This window comes from Lepus europaeus, chromosome 16, assembly GCF_033115175.1.
Source record: "Lepus europaeus isolate LE1 chromosome 16, mLepTim1.pri, whole genome shotgun sequence".
NCBI classification, from domain to species: Eukaryota; Metazoa; Chordata; class Mammalia; order Lagomorpha; family Leporidae; genus Lepus; species Lepus europaeus.
The window spans coordinates 87814067-87832519 of NC_084842.1; positions in this window are offsets into that span (position 1 = coordinate 87814067).

Genomic DNA, 18453 nt, shown 5'->3' on the forward strand with positions numbered 1-18453 from the left:
CCCGGAAAAGGAGACAGCGAGAGAGGTCTCCATCCAGCGTCCACTCCCCGGAAAAGGAGAGAGACAGCGAGAGAGGTCTCCATCCAGTGTCCACTCCCCAGAAAAGGAGAGAGACAGCGAGAGAGGTCTCCATCCAGTGTCCACTCCAAGAAAAGGAGGGAGACAGCGAGAGAGGTCTCCATCCAGTGTCCACTCCCCGGAAAAGGAGAGAGACAGCGAGAGAGGTCTCCATCCAGTGTCCACTCCCCGGAAAAGGAGAGAGACAGCGAGAGAGGTCTCCATCCAGTGTCCACTCCCAGAAAAGGAGAGAGACAGCGAGAGAGGTCTCCATCCAGTGTCCACTCCCCGGAAAAGGAGAGAGACAGCGAGAGAGGTCTCCATCCAGTGTCCACTCCCCGGAAAAGGAGAGAGACAGCGAGAGAGGTCTCCATCCAGTGTCCACTCCCAGAAAAGGAGAGAGACAGCGAGAGAGGTCCACCAGTGTCCACTCCCCGGAAAAGGAGGGAGACAGCGAGAGAGGTCTCCATCCAGTGTCCACTCCCAGAAAAGGAGAGAGACAGCGAGAGAGGTCCACCAGTGTCCACTCCCAGAAAAGGAGACAGCGAGAGAGGTCTCCATCCAGTGTCCACTCCCCAGATAACCTCAATGGCCAGGGCGGGAGTGATGATGACCCTGCATCCTGATCAGAGTGCCTGGGTTCAAGTCCCACCTCCACTCAGGATTCCTGCCGTGTGCACCCTGGGAGACAGCAGGTGATGCCTCAAGTTCTTGGGTCCCTGACACCCACGTGGGAGACCCGGACTGAGTTCCTGCTTCCTGGCTTTGGCCTGGTGCAGCCCCAGCCATCATGAGCATTTGGGCGGTGAGCCAGCAGATGGGGGCTCACCTTGGTTCTCTCCCCCAACCCCCATCAAATAAATAAATAAATTGTTTTTTTGGGAAAAAAAAACAAAGAAAGAAAACTGAGTCCCTGGGCTCTGCTCAAAGCATGAAGCAGGTTAAGCTCCCGCCGGCAGTGCCAGCATCCCATGGGGATGCCAGTTCAAATCCCGACTGCTCCACTTCTCATCCAGCTCCCTGCTATGGCCTGGGAAAGCAGTAGAAGATGGCCCAAGCCCTTGGGCCCCTGCACCTGTGTGCAAGACCCCGAAGAAGCGCCAGGCTCCTGGCTTCGGATGAGCATGGCTCTGGCTGTTTTGGCCACCTGGGGAGTGAACCAGTGGACAGAAGACCTCTCTCTCTCTCTCTTCTCTCTCTCTTCTCTTCTCTCTCTCTGCCTTTCTGTAACTCTGCCTTTCAAATAAATCAATAAGTCTTTAAAAAAAAAAAAAGAAGAAGAAGAAGAATAGAAAATCAACCAAGGCACCTCAATGTGTCACGTCCTGGGACAGGAGCTGGGAGTCCCATCCCATTGTCCTCGGAGGTGGAGGCACAGAGAGGCTAAGCGAGTGAGTGAAGGCCACACAGCCGGTGAGTGGTGGTGCCGATTACCTCGCCCAGAGGAAGAGGGCACAGTGGAACAGGCAGCACCCCAGCAGGAGCAGTGTCGCCCGGGGTCGGAGACCAGCACCAAGAAGCCTGCAGACAGAGGAGGAAGTGGAGAGCCAGCGGCTAAGAGAAAACGGTGCTTCCGGAAGGAAGGGTCAAAGAGAGGGCGGCGCCTAAGAGGTCAAGATGAGGACTGGACACTGGACGTTGGATGCAGCCACGGAGTGGGCGAGACCCCAGCTGTGGGTGGGCTGGGGCAGCCCGTGGGGTGGCCTCAGGCAGGAGAGGAGACGTGACCCAGAGAAGGACCGAGCAAGGTCTGGCTAACGCCAGCAGCTGCAGACGCTCTGTGTGCATCTGGGGCACCAGGATGCCCATCCACACGCACAACCTGGACGGCGGTGCAGAGGGAGGTTGGAGACATGGGTGCTGCTCGGCAATCCGGGAGGGACCGTTCCGAGGCGCTCAGCACTCCACACAGGTCTGCCCTGTCCCCGCTGAGCAGGCGCGGCACTGGTTTAGATCTGACTTAGGACTTCGTCCATAATCCACCCCCCAGCTCCCACCTGTCTGTTTCCACACAGCGTTCTCAGAAATCGGCCTGCATGGCTAAGGTGCATCCTGGCCTGGCCCTGCGGGCCGGGAGGCTCTTCCAACCCCACCCGCACAGGAAGCGTGCTCCTCTGGAGTCCATCCCGGGCCACTTCCGGAAGCCAGCAAGAGACAGGGCCTCTCAGAGACACGGGCATATCCATCCCAGTATGAGGCAGGGGGACAGGGCTCAGCCCATGTGGGGGAGGGGCCTAAGGAACACAAAGCACCTGCAGAAAGGGTGCGCAGCCTCCGCAGCTCGCCTTGGAAGCAGCCCAGGATGCCACAGGAGTCCTCCTGCCCGGCCCCAACAGCTTCGTAGGTGGTCCCCATCTTCCCCTCAAGGAAAGCACCCCAGAATTCTCTCTGCTAAGCATTAGGAGGGCTACCCAGTCCGATCACGCTGGGTAATGCACCCTTAGGAGGAGCATCGACTGTTTCACACCCAGCAAACCTTTGTCTGGGAGAAGAGGGTGGTGGGAAGACCTGGACCCCACACCCTTCGAAGCCCCTGGCTGAATGCAGGCTGGGCACCCTGAGAGTCCATCTACAGAGTGCCCACCCACTCTGACGGATGCACTGCCCTGCTCCGCCCTGCCATCTGCTTACCACCTCTCTCTGCTCACGTCAGAATTCTTTCCTAATGGGAGGACGAGGACCTGCATTCCAGCCGTGTCCGTGCCCATCCAGAAGGGACGGATTAGGTAAACTACATCAAAGCCCTGCCCGCAAACTCCACATGGGCAAGGCGAAAAAACAGAATAAAAAGGCAAATACCACTGTGACTGTAATGTGTGTGTGTGTGTGTGAGAGAGAGAGAGAGAGACAGACAGAGACAGAGACAGAGACAGAGATACAAGCATGTTTCCAAAACGCTGTGGAAAATGGAATTAAAAGCTTATGCTGGTGCAGAAAATATAGAAACCCATGCCGAGTTTTGTCACAAGCATTTTCCATGGAGTTTTCAAGACCCCTTCTCTTCACTCATCACCAGGGTCTGCTGAGGACCTGCGGGGCGCCAGGCCGTCCCCTGGGGATGCAGACAGCCACACCTCCGAGCGGGGACGTGATGATCTGGGCATCCCAACCACAAGTGGCATTCGTTTGCTTCTTTACACCCTCGCAGATAAATCCGGCTTTCTATTTCCAGGGCTGGTTTTGAGGGAAAATGCTGCAAATTAAAGGCATCCAGGCAAGCTGAGGGAGAACGCCTGCATTTAGCTGGGAAGGATCCAAGCAAAAAGCTAAAGAAACAGCGAACAGGCCTGGGCTCCGAATGGCGCAGCTGATGGCCTGTGGGGGCCGGGGCAGCCTCCTGCAGCTCACACAGCTGTGGGCCCAGGACTGCTCCGGGCATCAGCCCCCGCACAACTCTGTGTCCTCCCCTGAGCCCAGCCCAGGGCCCAAGCTCAGTGTGTCCAGGATGAGCGCCTCCTACCGAGCCGATGCAAGGCCTCGCACTCTGAGAAACCATCTCTTATCTCTTCTTCTGCTCCTGCCCCACAGCCCACACGCAAGACTCAGTGACCCCCCCAGGTGGGAGGGGGCTGCTCACCAGCAAGCACGGGGCTCAGCAGTGGACCCCCGCCAGGCGTCCCGATTCCAGTCTGACCTCCCTACCTGGAGGCAGCATCATACCCCGCAGTGAGGACTCAGGCCCCAGAGGCCCCCAGCTTCCCACGGCAACCCCAGGCCCCAGGATGTGCCCCCCGTGCTCTGAGCTGCACATCAGCGCCCCACAATCCCTCCCTCAGGTCTGACGGACCCGCTCGAGCCGCTCACGGAACTCGAGGAACTGCTTGTGTTTGAGGCTCACTGTCCAGGACGCTAGAGGAGACAGAGGCAAAGCCGCCCACGTAGGACAAGCCCCCCCTCTCCAAGAACCCCACTGTTTGCGCTCCAGAAGCTCCCTGAACCCTGTCCTCTCGGGTTTTTACGGCGACGTCTTCGCATTGCTAATGCACGGGGGACCCGGCAGGCCTGTGTCCTGCGTCTTCCCGGTGTCCCCATGTGGCATCCCTGCCCACGGAGCGTGGGACAGGGCTCCTCTGCAATGAGGAGGGTCCTCCGGCCATCCTCCGAGGCCGGTCAGAGGATGCTCCAGTGGCCAGCAAAGGCGGGGGCACACTAGAATTTCTGTGACCAGGAACTGTGGCTAAAATCCAAATCCAATCCTCACTTCCCAGCTCTCAACACCCAGCCTCAGCACCTGGCAGCATGAGGCCTCCGTCAGGGCAGGGGTGGACAGGACACAGGAGGGGACTGGGCCCACTGGCTCTGGCCAAGTCCACCTCGGGGCTCGCAGTGGGCTCGGCCACAGACAAACCGTGGCCATCCCGGCCCGAGGCTCACGGGGCCACTGCATCCCTGGGATCAGCCTCCACAGCCACGAGAGCACCAGCAGACCACCCTCCTGCCTGAGATGGGCTGGTGGCCACTCTGTGCCAGGGGATTTTCCTTTGGGGCCACTGCTGGCAAAGGAGCCAGACAGAAGCTCAGCTGGCGAGGTGGAGATGAGACAGTTCCATGCCACGCAGGAGAGCGATCAGAGCCGAGAATGGTCACTCGGGAAGTCACGAAGGACACCCGGCCGCCAGCAGCTCCGGGATGCAGTGGAGGACCCCCAAGGCTCTCGGTGTCCCAGAACCTCCCAGGCAGAGACACGACCATGGACATGAACTGTGGCTTGGCGGCGCTCAAGGACAGAGGAGGCAGGGCCTGAAGGCTCCTCTACCAAACACAAGCTGAGCGCCCCCACCTGAAAACCCAAAATCCAAAATGCTCCGAATCCAAAGCTTTCTGAGCACCGGGATGGCGCCACAGATGGACAATGCCACGCCTGACCTCACGAGGCAAGGGGTAGTCCCAACACAGGTACACTGAAGATACCACTTCACGTTACTCTCAGGCTTAGGAAACACAAGTGAATGTCATGTGTAGACTTGGGTTCCATCCCCAACATACCTCATTAGGTCTGTGCCAACATTTGGGTCTATGCCAACATTTCAAGATCCAAAATCCTGCTGGCGCCAGCACTTTAGATAAGAGGTACTCAGCCTCTGTCACCAAAGTCACAGGTTGGCGGGGGCAGGGTGGGTCAGGGGAAGACGAGCAAAGGGCCAGACCTCCTAGGGAATGCAGACCGTGCACTGAGTCGACGCCGGCCACACAACCTGCCGCTCGGTGCGGCTCCCTGATGGAACACGAGTGCGGGCGACGGCACAGCACTGCAGCAAGAGAGAAAGGCCCTGGGTGGAGGCCCGGTGCGACCACACAGGCTGTGCACCCACCGTCAGTCCTGGGTGCAGCTTAAGTGCCGCTCGGGGATGCCTTGCAGGCCCACGTGTGGACGCACACAGCTCTGAAACTTGGGTGCTGACGGCCAGACGCCAAGGGTGCACGGTGATGCAGAAACCGTCTCTGCCTGGCACACAGGCGGCACGGTCCAGCCTTGCTCCTTCCACCGCGCTGTTCACAGAGCAGTCGGCCTGCTGGCGCACAGACCACACAGAGGAGCTTGGCTGGACCAGGGTGTGGTGGGGTAACATCTGGAGATGGGGGTTTTGAGAGAAGCTGTACCCAGGAGGTGGCTATCACCAAGCTTCAGGTATGTGCCAGGCCCTTCGCTTGACCCAGTCCACTCCTACCTGATTCCAGAACCTTCCACAGTAGCCCACTGGGTGCCAGGGCCTCACCTGGCCATCTCAGGCTCACTGCAAAAGGCTTCTCAGTGACAGGTTCTGGAAGCAGCAGAAGATCAGGACCCCGGATCCAGGCTCAGGGAGTGAAGAGCGAGAGCTCTGGGGGAGTAGCATGTCCAGAAACACGTGTGTTGGCTGTTGGCGATGGTGACTGCAGTGAGCTTAACGGTAGCACCCAAACTCCACGTTCATGTCCCACTCCCCAGAACCCGTAAGCATGCACTTATTGGGAAAAAACGATCCTTGCAGATATAATAAGAATCTTGAAATGAGATGGTCTTGCATTAGGGTGTGTCTAAATCCAATGAGGAGCGGCCCTCTAAAAGACATGGGGAGAGGGGCCAGTGCTGTGGCATAACGGGTAAAGCTGCTGCCTGCAGTGCCGGCATCCCATATGAGCGCCAGTTCTAGTCCCAGCTGCTCCACTTTCGATCCAGCTCTCTGCTGTGGTCTGGGAAAGCAGTGGAAGATGGTCCAAGTCCTTGGGCCCCTGCACCCACGTGGGAGACCCAGAAGAAGCTCCTGGCTCCTGGCTTTGGATTGGCCCAGCCTGGGCTGTTGTAGCCACCTGGGGAGTGAACCAGTGGATGGAAGACTTCTCTCTCTCTCTCTTTGCCTCTGCCTCTCTGTAACTCTCTCAAGAAAAAAATAAATAAATAAATCTTAAAAAAAAAAAAAAAAGGCCAGTGTCATGGCTCACTGGGCTAATCCTCTGCCTGTGGTGCCGGCACCCCAGGTTCTAGTCCCGGTTGCCCCTCTTCCAGTCCAGCTCTCTGCTGTGGCCCGGGAGTGCAGTGGAGGATGGCCCAAGTGCTTGGGCCCTGCATCCTCATGGGAGACCAGGAGGAAGCACCTGGCTCCTAGCTTCAGATCAGCACAGCGCGCCGGCCATAGCAGCCATTTGGGGGGTGAACCAACAGAAGGAAGACCTTTCTCTGTCTCTCTCACTGTCTAACTCTGCCTGTCCAAAAAAAAAAAAAAAAAAAAAAAAGGCATGGGGAGGAGACACACGGATTCAGGCCACGTAGAAGGCACATAGACAGAGAAGACAGGGAGGGGTGCAGCCACAAACCACGGAAACCAAGGACTGCCACAGCCACCAGAGGCTGGGGGAGGCCGGGAGGATCCCCCCACAGCTGCTCAGGGGGGAGACCCTGCCAGCGCCGCGGTTTTGGACTTCTGGCCTCCGGAAGGGTCCGTTCCTGGTTAGCACACAGGTCCGGTCGCTCTTCACGGCAGCCCCAGGAAACGAATGGACCCGGCTCGCAGGGAAAACACACTCGGAGGACGCAGTCTGCACTTGGTGGCCCTGGAGGGGATGCGTCTCTCAGAGGCCATGTCTGCCTGTGCCTCCCCCGGTCTCACAGGGCCACCTGCCTACGGTCTCCATACTCAGGCCAGGCCACGCCTCCCCCAGGAGTCCTTTCCCGAGGCCCTAGCTCCCAGGGAAGGGCCTGCAGCCACCACTGCCTGACCACACATCTCCAGGAGGGCGAGGCCAGCAGTCAGGATGGCCACAGGGGATGGGCAAATGGAGGCCCACGCAGGTCAGGGGCCTGCCTGGGGTCACAGAGGGGGTGGTGGCCCAGCAGGGAGAGGAGAACCTGCCCCTTCCCGCTAAGTGGCCTGTGGGAGTTATCCCCAGGGGGTGAATATCAAGCAGCCGCCTCCGGCATCCTCACGGGCATCGGGCCCAATCTCGTGGCCTGGGAATCGGTCCCCACGGCAGGACACCCAGCTGGCCTTCAAGCGGAGAGGAAAGCGAAGGACGTACTTACCGTCTCCCGGATGACACCCCACCGCGGGTGGGCAGACAGGGGCCAGCGCTCGCTCCTCCCCAAGCCCCACCTGAAAGCTGCCCGATACCCCCAGCGGCCCTTCCACCCCCAGCCTTGCCGCCTGCAGCCCCGCCCAGCCTCTCTGCCGCTCCTCCTCCCAGCCACCTGCCCATGGCCACAGAAGGCACCTCTCGAACCAAGTCTGCCGTCATACCCTAGCATGTAAAGGAAACGTCACTCACGGGGCGGGCACTGGGGGCAGAGGACAAGTCACCGCGGTAGCACCCGCATCCCATGTCTGAGTACCTGAGTTTGAGACCCGGCTCCTCATCTTCCAATCCAGCTTCCTCCTAATCTGCACCCTGGGAGCAGCAGTATTTGGGTTCCCGCACCCACACAAGAGACCCGGACAGAGTTCTGGGCTCCCGACTTCAGCCTGGCCCAGCCTGGCTGCTGTGGGCATTTGGGGAGTGAACCAGCAGATGGAAGCCCCCTCTCAGTCTCTCTCCTCTGCCTTTCAAATAAATGAAAATAAACAGTTCTTTAAAGAAAGAATATAATAATCATTGAAAACAACAATAACAAAACAATCAGCCAGGGCCCCAGTGCATCAGAGACCCCAGGAAACGCACCCCTGCTGGTCCACCTGCAGTGGCCCTGCTGCACCCCAGCTCCTCCTGCCCCTCCTAGGCGACTCGCGTCTCAGGGGCCAAGCAACGCGCCTGACCTGCAGCAGAGGCTCAGTCCCATCAGGAGCTCTCCAAGGCGTCGGCCGAGCTGTGGGATCACCCTGGCTCCACGTCCCCCGGAGCCCCAGGTCGCGTCTCACACGCACAGAGTTCAGGCAGCAGCACACAAGGGATGCAGGGACACACAGGCCCGGAGTCCTGGGCAAAATGACCCCCACTCTGCAGAGTGAGATGGCCCTGTGGCGCATGGACAGGGATGGGACTGCCTGACGGTGGGCGTGGCGCACCTACCAGCTGACCCCGCCCCAGGCCAGCGGGGTACCCCCATGGTTAAATATGGCCCTGGGCCTCACCACCAGGTGTCCGCGGCCTTGCTCTTGGACAGAGCACTGTGCGCACGTGGTCTGCGAGCGTCTGTAACCACAGGCCTCCGGGGCTCAGAGAGCAGCTCTGGTGGGCGAGCACACCACTCCATCTCTTGGGCAGCACCAGCTCGCTCCACGCCTCCGATGCCCTCCTATGCCCCAGGCGGGCCTCTCTCGCCCAAGGTTCCTGCAGCCCCACCTCTGCTCAGTGTCTCCAGACACCCGAGGGGAGGAAACGTCACGAACCCAACCCCCTAGGTTGTAATGAGGTTTCTCCATGGGCCACCACTTCCGCCCCTAGAAAAGCAGCGTGAGGTCAAACGCCTCCCTTGGCTGGCAGCATCGCCTGTCACCACCTCTAGTCACAGGACCAGCACGCTTATCTCAGAAGCTCAGAACCATGTGCAGGGCTACAGGCGACACAGCCACAGTCAGACCCAGCACAGGAGAGGGCCCTGGAGTGCTAAAACAACCCTCCTCTCAGGGTCCCGAAGAAGAAAAGCACAGCCAACCTCGGAGCAGAGGCCTCTCTGGAGCTGGCAGACTGCAACACCAGCCTCACCACCAGGAGCCCCGAGCCGCGGTCCACACCCCACGCCACTCCCCATCAAGACCCCCAGGGGAACTTCCAGTCAGGGCAGCACTGTGTAGCCACCTGCCCCAAAGTCCTGCCCACCAGGGAGGAGGGGGCCCTACAGAGGAGGGAGGGAGAGAGGAAAGGAGGTGGGGACGCAGGCGGGGCGGAATCCAACTTAGCGTTTCCGGCCCAGCGTGAGGAACATGAAGTCACATCTCCCCATCACACAAGGTTAAGTTCAACAGAACAAAAATGGACCATTTTCCTTAGCTCCATCAGAGACCTGAGACCCTAGGAAAACTCAATGCCCCCAAATTTAGAGAGGGAGACAGGCAGGAAGAGAGAATGCCAGCTCGCCAGGGAAGAAACCTCCCCGGCAACCAAGCCAGGCTCCTCTGCACAAGTACATCACGTTTGGCTGTTACCACCACCACCGACAAAGTCGCCCAGCAGCACCCCAACGGGCAGGAAACCTGGCCTGAAGAGACAGAATTTAACCATCAAAACCAGACTCAGACACGGCGCGGATGTTGGAACGGCCACACGACAGCTTTGAAACAGCTATGATGAACATGCTGAGGGCTCCGATGGGAGAGCAGACAACACGCGGGGACAGATGGGTGCAGCAGAAATAGAAATTCTGGGAAAGGAAAAAGAAATAACAGAAATGCTAGAAATCAAAAAGACTGAGAGACGGGATGGTCTTCGCTGGGCTTGTTGACTGGTCACAGCTGGGCAGGGTCGGCGAGCTTGAAGATGTCAATGAAACCTCCACACAGAAAAGCTCAGGGGAGTCAGGCACACATCCACGTAGCTCAGAAAGTATCAGGCAGGATATATGCAAAAAAAAAAAAAAAAACAAGCTGCGTGCAGGCAAATCATATTCAAATCTTAGAAAACCAGAGAGAAAGAGAAAATCCAGAAATAAGTTCAAGGCAGACAAAATCCTTCCCTACAGAAAAGCAAGGGAATAATTATATTTGGCTTCCCTTAGAAACCACGCAAGCAAGAAAGGGAAAAATATGTGAGAGTTTTAGAGAAAAAAAATTAAACCTTCCATCCTAGAATCCTGTATTGAAATTAGCCTCCAAAAGTGAGTAAAAAAGACATGTAACAACTCAGACAAAAAAAAACTTTAAGTATTTGTCGGGGCCGGCGCTGTGGCACAGTGGGTTAAAGCTCTGGCCGAAGCATCAGCATCCCATATGTGTGTCAGTTCGAGACCAAGCTGTTCCACTTCCAATCCACTTTTTTGCTATGGCCTGGGAAAATAGAAGATGGCCCAAGCCCTTGGGCCCCTGCACCCACGTGGGAGACCCGGAAGAAGCTTCTGGCTCCTGGCTTCAGATCGGCACAGCTCCAGCCATTGCAGCCAATTGGAGAGTGAACCATCGGATGGAAGACCCCCCCCCCTTTCTCTGTATAACTCTTTCAATTAAATAAATACATCTTTAAAAAAAAAAAAAAGAAGAAGTACAAGTGCTACATCCAGAAAGAAAAGAAAATGGAAACATATTACAACCGCAGAAGGAAAAGAATGGAAGACAAGGGGAAGGGGGTGGTTGTGGCTTAGCGGCATCCCAGTTCTAGTCCCGACTACTCCACTTCTGATCCAGCTCCCTGTCAGTGGCCTGGGAAGAGCAGTGGAAAATGGCCCAAGTGCTTGGGCCCCTGCCACTCCCATGGGAGACCAAGATGAAGCTCCTGGCTCCAGCCTGGCCCAGCCCTGGCCATTGCAGCCATCTGAGGAGTGACCAACAAATGAAGATCTCGATACCTCCACCCCCCTCTCTCTCCCCTCTCTGACTTTCGAATAAATAAATTTAAAAAAAAAAAAGGAAGACAAAAACTGAAACCAGCAACAAACAGGAAGTGATAACAAGTCAGAGCTGTGAATCCAACGTACCAGCAAGCACTGTAATGGTCCACGGACTAAGGACATCAACAGAGCAGACGGGCAGAGTGGGTCACTACTGCTCACACACACATCACTGGCCAGGTCTGGTCACGTGACCCCCGTCTGCCGCAGGGAACTTTGGGAAATACAGAGAACTGGGTTACCGGGTGACCATTTTGTCATCTACAAGGAAGCCCTGAACCTCAAGACAGGGACTCACAAAGGCAGCAGATTCTGTGCGTTCAGAGTCCATGAGGAAAGTGAGCGCCCACATTAGTCCCCGGCCTCTGCACGTCTCTCAAGGTCGACACCAAAGAAGTCCAAATCTATCCCTTTTGAATTAAATCTTGAAAACTCCCCTGTCGTAGACAAGCGTGGAAAACCACATCATGAAACGACACTCAGCCAGCACACGATGAGAGGACACAGGCCGACCGAACAGGGCAGCCACAGCAACGCAGCTGGGCCGCGCCGTGCAGGCGCAGGTGGGGACCGGGAAGCCGGCTGGCGGGAGCTCTTCTCGGCCCCCAGCAGCTCCCCGTGATGCGGTCAGGGACTCCGCGGAGCTCACACAAACACCTCACTTGCACAGGAAGAATTCTGTACCACCTACTCCATTATTCATACTCTGACAGCCGGGAGAGCGAGAAGGCGGAGCCAGTGTTCCACTCACTTCCTTAAAAGCAAACAGTCCTTCCCGGCACCACACGAGTGGATTCGCTCCCCTCGGAAGCTCTGCTCCTCCCCGGGGACTGAGGTCCAGCCATGATGTTTAAGGCCCAATAGCGGTGGGGGCGGGGCGGGGCGGGGGCACTGCTGTACAGCTTTCTCAGAGCGGGGCGTTCTGGGTCCCTACTGCCCACCAGCACCGGGTCCCCAGCCCCCAGGCCCTGCAGGTGGTTCCCACAGTGTGCTCGGCAAATCCTCCACAAGGCCCCCTATGTTTCCCAGAGGCCCTTGCAGGTGGGGGGTCATGTGACCAGAGCTGGCCAATGAAATGTGAGCAGCAGTGACCTGGCCCGTGTAGGGGCAGATGTGGCGTGCAGTGGTTAACACAGCCTGGCAGGCCCACATTCTGTGTCTGACTCCCGGAGTTCAAGTCCCAGCTCTGCTTCCAACTCAGCTTCCTGCTCACACACACCCTGGGGAGCAGCAGGCGATGGCACACAGATCTGGGCCCCTCCACCCACATGGGAAACCCTGGCTGATGTCCTGGCTCCTGGCTCCAGCCTGGCCCAGCCTGGCTGTTCCAAGCATCTGGGGAGTAAACCAGCAGGGGGAACACCTCTGACTTTGTAATAAATCAATAAACTAAAATAACTAAGAATAGAAGCCCACAGACTCCTCTCCTCTCTCTTCAGAGCTGCAGAGACCCTAGAAGCCACACGCTGGGATGGCGGCATGGCCAGATGGAGAAGGCTGGGTCCCCGGGCCAGCAGGAGGACAGCCCCAGGGGACCTGCCTGCATGGCACCACAGCTCAGCCCTGCCATGCCAGCTGATCTTGTTTCTGCAACACGCCCCCTTTCCCACCAGTCTGTCCTCACAACGCAGCACGGGCATCGCCCCGGCCGGGATGCTGTCCAGGCTCCGCACACCACAACCTCCTGAGCCCCTCCTCCTCTCAGCCCTGGTCACACGGTGCTGGCCTCACCTGCACCCCTCTCCAGAACTGGGCACACCATGGCAGCCAGGCCTGTGCTGGCCTCAACCTCCCGAGCCTGCCTTGGTGCCTGCCCCAGAGTCCAGGCAGCTGGGGCCCACCCAGGAAACGGATACACACCTGTCCACACCTGTCCGCATGTCTCTCTCCACGCCCACAAACACCACACCAGGCCCAGGGACGGAGATGAGTCAGCTCAGACGAGGCCCCGCCCATCTGTCAGCACAGCCTCAAGTCCAGCTCAGGGAGCTGACACAGCCACAGACGAGCACGGGAAGGGGTGAAGCCAGAGGCAGAGAACAACCTTCCAGCTGCGGGCTGGGGAGAAGACCGCTCTGCAGCACAGGCGCCAGGCTGCTGGAGCTGGCGGAGGGAGGGCCCACGTGTATGGAACCCGGGGAGGCCAGGGCAGAACTGCTCAGCCTCCTTGGGGACAGCTCCACGCCCCTTCTGCTTTACGGGCTGAACTGTGTCCTCACCCCACCCCCAATCCAGCTATTTGAGTCCTGACTCCCAGAACCTTGGCACGTGACTAGGTTGGGAAACAGGACTTCCAGAGATAACTAGGGTGGGCCCCGATCCCATAAGATCGGGGTCCTCACAGGAGCAGGATATCAGGACCCCAACACTCACAGGATGGAGAGCACATGAGGACGTGGGGAGAAGGCAGCGTCCACAAGCTGAGGAGCGAGGCCACAGGAGGCGCCAGCCCTGCCCGCACCCTGACCCCAGGCTTCTGACCTCCACAACGGCGAGACAACAAATTCTGGCTGCCTGCGTCGCCCAGCGTCGGGACCTTGTCACGGCTGCCCTGGCTCACAGGAAGATACGGCCTGAGCTGCCTTCCCCTCCCAGGAAGGGCTCTTCGCAGGCCCAGTCTGGCCCATCCTGAAAAAGCTACCCCTGGGGCCAGCGTTGTGGTGCAGAAGGTTAGGCAGCCGCCTGCAATGCCTGTATCCCATATGACACCAGTTCGTGTCCCGGCTGCTCCACTTCCGATCCCGCTCCCTGCTGACGTGCCTGGGAAGGCAGTGGAGGATGGCCCAAGTCTTTTGGCCCCTGCACCCACACAGGAGACTCAGATGGAGTTCCAGGCTCCTGCCTTCAGCCTGACCCAGCCCTGGCCTTTGCAGCCATTTGGAGAGTGAACCAGGGGTAGAGTCTTGCTCGCTCGCTCTCTCTCTCCTCCTCCTCCCTCCCTCCCTCTCCAACTCTGCTCTTCAAATAAACAAATCTTCAAAAAACTAAAACTAAAATGAAAAAGCCCTCACGGACACAGCACCTTGCAGACTAAGATCCCCTAGTCCCCCGCCTGTCACCACATCAACCATCACAGCCCTCCCTTGCTCACCAGCCCATTTTATGGGAGAGAAAGCTGAGGTTCCAAGAGCCACAACTGACCTGGACGCAAACCCAAGCCCCCCAAAGCCCATCCCACCAGCTGCTCCCCAAGCCCCACGGCCCCAGGGGCCACAGCTCCCACAGAAGTTCCTGCTCACACCCACAAGTGTCACCTAACACCCTGGCAGAGACCGGCGTCTTGGGAATGAGAAGTGGGGGCGCTGGGATGAGGGGTGGGTGGCCAGCTCCTGCACACACACCCACAGCAGCCCCCGGACAAGTTGAAGCCCCCCTAGGAATGCAGATTCCAGCCTGCTCAAACCCCGGTAACCACGACAATGTTTACGTGTCCCCCTGGGAGCAGGAAGGAGGCGGGGAAGCCAGGGTTGGGGGTCTGAGTCGGCAACGGCTCATCTACTGAGCACGTGCCATCCATGGTTTGCACGTGGGACGCTGGAGTACGGAGCAGCTCCCTCACCCAGCCGTCCCCTCGCTCGGTCGTCCTGTCTTGCTTGCCTGTCTGATTTTTGATGGCTTGACGGGGCTGTGCAGTAGCCAAGAGCAATGCCACCGTAAACAATCTGGATTGCCAGGAAATGGCCTACTCAGAAAACATCAGCAAATACAAGCCGGCTCTCCACGCCCGTCCAGTCGGCGATCCTCAGACGCCCTACAGAAACCGAAACAGCGGCCATCGCGGACAGGCGGAGCTGCTGGTCACCCACCTCGCTTCTCCTCACTCTCAACAGCAAGCCCGTGAAATGCAAACGACTGTCCCAATTCACAGATGAGGAAACCAAGGCTCGGGGAGGTGGAGCGGCCCCTGGGTTCTGCAGCCTGCCCGTCCGGTTCTCCTCTGCTCTGTGCTCCCACACTCACACACCCCAGCCCCATGGTGGGACGAGCCCCTTGTCTTTTCATGGAAAGGAGCTGCCTGTCCCCTTGCTGTGGCCCCTCCACTCAGAGCCTGGAGTGCGGCCTCCACCTACAGGGCGCGTCCCTTAGAGCCCGTCCTGGGCCGTGCACGCGGCTGGGCTCCCCTCCATGCGGACTGCGGCCAGATCGGCACTGCTCCTCGTGTCTTCTCTGGGTTCAGGAAGGCTGTGGCCTGGGGAACCTGACACAGATCCTGAACAGTCTCCTCACACCTGGGCCACGGTGCTCCGAGGGATCGGGAGCTGTGATTGGCTCATCCCTGCAGGGTGACAGCACCGGAAAGACAGCACTCTCCACCACTCTCTCATCCCCCGAGGAAACAGCCAGGAACAGGAACCAAACGCGTGGCCCTGAACCTCAGCAGCTAAAGGGCTGAAAACTACACTTCCCAGGCTCCCCTGGGGCTTGGGGTCCGCACATCATTCATTCATTCATTGATACAAGGCTTGATCCAAGATAATAGGAGCTAGGCAGTGGGACAAGGGTCCCATTTGAGGTGTGGGCCTAGTGACCCCTGGGTGGTAAAAGTGGCAGCTCGGGGGTTGGACCAACCGAAGGCCCTACCTTCCAACCACACTGTCAGCACCTGCTGCCCTGGGGCACAGCCCTGTTTAAAGCAGTTCAACTTGGGGTGGTCTTTAGCCTAGCAGTTAAGAGATCATGTTGGGGCCGGCGCTGTGGCGAAGTGGGCTAAGCCTCCACCTGCAGCACCAGCATCCCATATGGGCGCTGGTTCATGTCCTGGCCACTCCTCTTCTTCCTCTTCTGATCTAGCACTCTACTCAAGGCCTGGGAAAGCAGTGGAAGACGGCCCAAGCACTTGGGCCCCTGTACTCACGTGGGAGACCCGAAGAAGCTCCTGGCTCCTGACCTTGGATCGGCTCAGCTCAATTTGGGGAGTGAGCCCGCGGATGAAAGACCTTTATCTCTGTCTCTCCTCTCTCTGTCTGTAACTCTACCTCTCAGGTAAGTAAATTCAGAGAGAGAGAGAGAGAGAGAGAGAGAGAGAGAGAGAGAGAGGTCTATCGAGATCAAGTTCAACTCCCAGCTCCAGCTCCTGACTCCGGCTTCCTACTAATGCAGGCCCTGGGAGGCAGCAGTGATGGCTCACGTCATTGGGTTCCTGCACCCACACAGGAGACCTGGACTTGGCCCCAGCCATGGCAGGCACTGGAGGCAGTGGATGGAAGCTGTGTGTGTGTGTGTGTGTGCCTGCCTGATTCGCAAATAAATAAAAATGTAAAGCGGCTCAAAACAGCAGCTGCCATCATCTGCACCTGAACACAGATGGAAACTAGGGTGCCCCAGAAACTGAGCTAAAATTAACAAGGGACACACAAAACAATTTCAAACAAAGAGGCAGAAAATCACATATTTTGCTCATGCTAACTACAAATAGATCCCACGCACACCTACACTCCACTGACACAACTTCCTATCCTAGAACTGCAGCCTGACCATGCAGGGGGCTCCCTCGAGGGCTGGCTCGGCTCAGAGCCACCCACCGTGACTGCACCTCCTGCCACCCCGCCGTGTGTCACGAGGCAGGTGACCAGCCCTGTCTGGGCTTCAGCTTCCCCCACCTGGAAAACAGTTAACGGCGGCCTCAGAGGGCGGCTGTGAGAACAGCCTGAGTTCTTGCCCACGGAAGCCCTGTGACACAGCGAGGCCCCCAGGCCCAGCAGCTCATCCGCTCACCGAGTAATGAGAACAGCTACAAGATCCTGCCTGGTTGCTGGGAGGCCACTGCAAGGTTTCGTTTATGTAATTATTTGGAAGGCAGAGCGGCAGACAGACTCAGAGATAAAAGGCACAGACGTTAACAGGCAGGAAGACGCAGGCATTATACTGACAGCAATGGGACACCAGGGCCGTCTGTTCCTCCCCTTTCTTTCCTTTTTTTTTTTTTTTTTTTAAAGATTTATTTATTTTGCCATGAAAGAGTTCACAGAGAGAGAAGGAGAGGTGGAGAGAGAAAGAGAGAGGTCTTTCATCTGCTGGTTCACTCCCCATTGGCCACAACGGCTGGAGCTGTGCCAATCCAAAGCCAGGAACCAGGAGCTTCTTCCAGGTCTCCCATGTGAGTGCAGGGACCCAAGCACTTGGGTCATCCTCCACTGTACTCCCGGGTCACAGCAGAAAGCCAGATCGGAAGTGGAACAGCTGGGACTTGAACCAGTGCCCATATGGGATGCCGGCACTGCAGGTGGCGGCTTTACCTGCCACACCACAGCGCCAGCCCCAGTCTTCTCCCTTTCTTTCTTTCTTAGAGGGGAGAGACCACCACTGGTGTGAGACACATCACCACACACACCATGGTGTATGCCTGATGGCTTCCTCCCCACAAATGCCCCGAGTGCAGCAGCCAGTGCCAGGCCATCCTGCTGGTGAGGCTAAGGGACCAGTGGCCAAGGCACCCCGAGCACTTGAGCACACACCGAGGGCTCTACTGTCGACTCCAGGGAGCAGAGATTCCTCCTCTCACCGCTGCGGTCCACTGGCATCTCCTCCCCAGGGTGTAGGTGAGTCTTTCTGAGGAACGAGCCCACCGGCTGGGGAAACTGTGGAACCCGCCGTGAGGACCCCTCTGTGGGGCTGTGACTGGTGGACGGGCGGAGAGAAATGATTTCTAATCTCCGTATTACCTGTCTTCTCGCAGAGGTCTCCCCCGTGAACATGCACAGACAACTTGGTAGCAGAGGGTTCCTCTCCTCTGGTGGTATTCTTTGAGCATCAAGAAAGATGTAACTGGGGCCGGCGCCGTGGCACAGCGGGTTAAGACCCCAGCCTGCGGTGCCGGCATCCCACACGAGTGCCACTTGAGGCCAGGCTGCTCCACACCCAATCCTGCTCCCTATGGGCCTGGGAAAGCAGTGGAGGATGGCTCAAGTGCTTGGGCCCCCGCACCCACGTGGTAGACCCAGATGGAGTTCCAGACTCCTGGCTCCAGCCCAGTCCATGAGACCATTTGGGAAGTGAATGAGCAGACAGAAGACCTCTGTAATTCTGCCTTTCAAGTAACTAAATCTTTAGGAAACAGGTAGCCAAAAAAAGCAATTGCAATATAGGTAACTAACATTGCAAAGTGGGTCCTTGGTGCAGCACCTGGCTCTGGGCAGACACCAGAACACATCGCCTCCCTTCCCCACCCTTCACAGAATCAGAAACTGAGCGCCACAGACAGCAAAGCTCTTGCCCAGGACCCCAGAGCTAAGTGGTGGCACAGCCAGGTGCGTGGGGCCCACAGGTTCAGCACACACTGCACACCTGTCCCAATCACCCCCTCCTGACCCCATCACGGACAGTGAGAAGCAACATCGCATGCGCTGTCCTAAGCCTCCCCGGGTGACTGCTGTACAAAACCAACACAACGTCACGCTCCCCAAGCCCTCCAGTAGGATGAGGGTGGCAGCGCCCGCCTCCCTGGG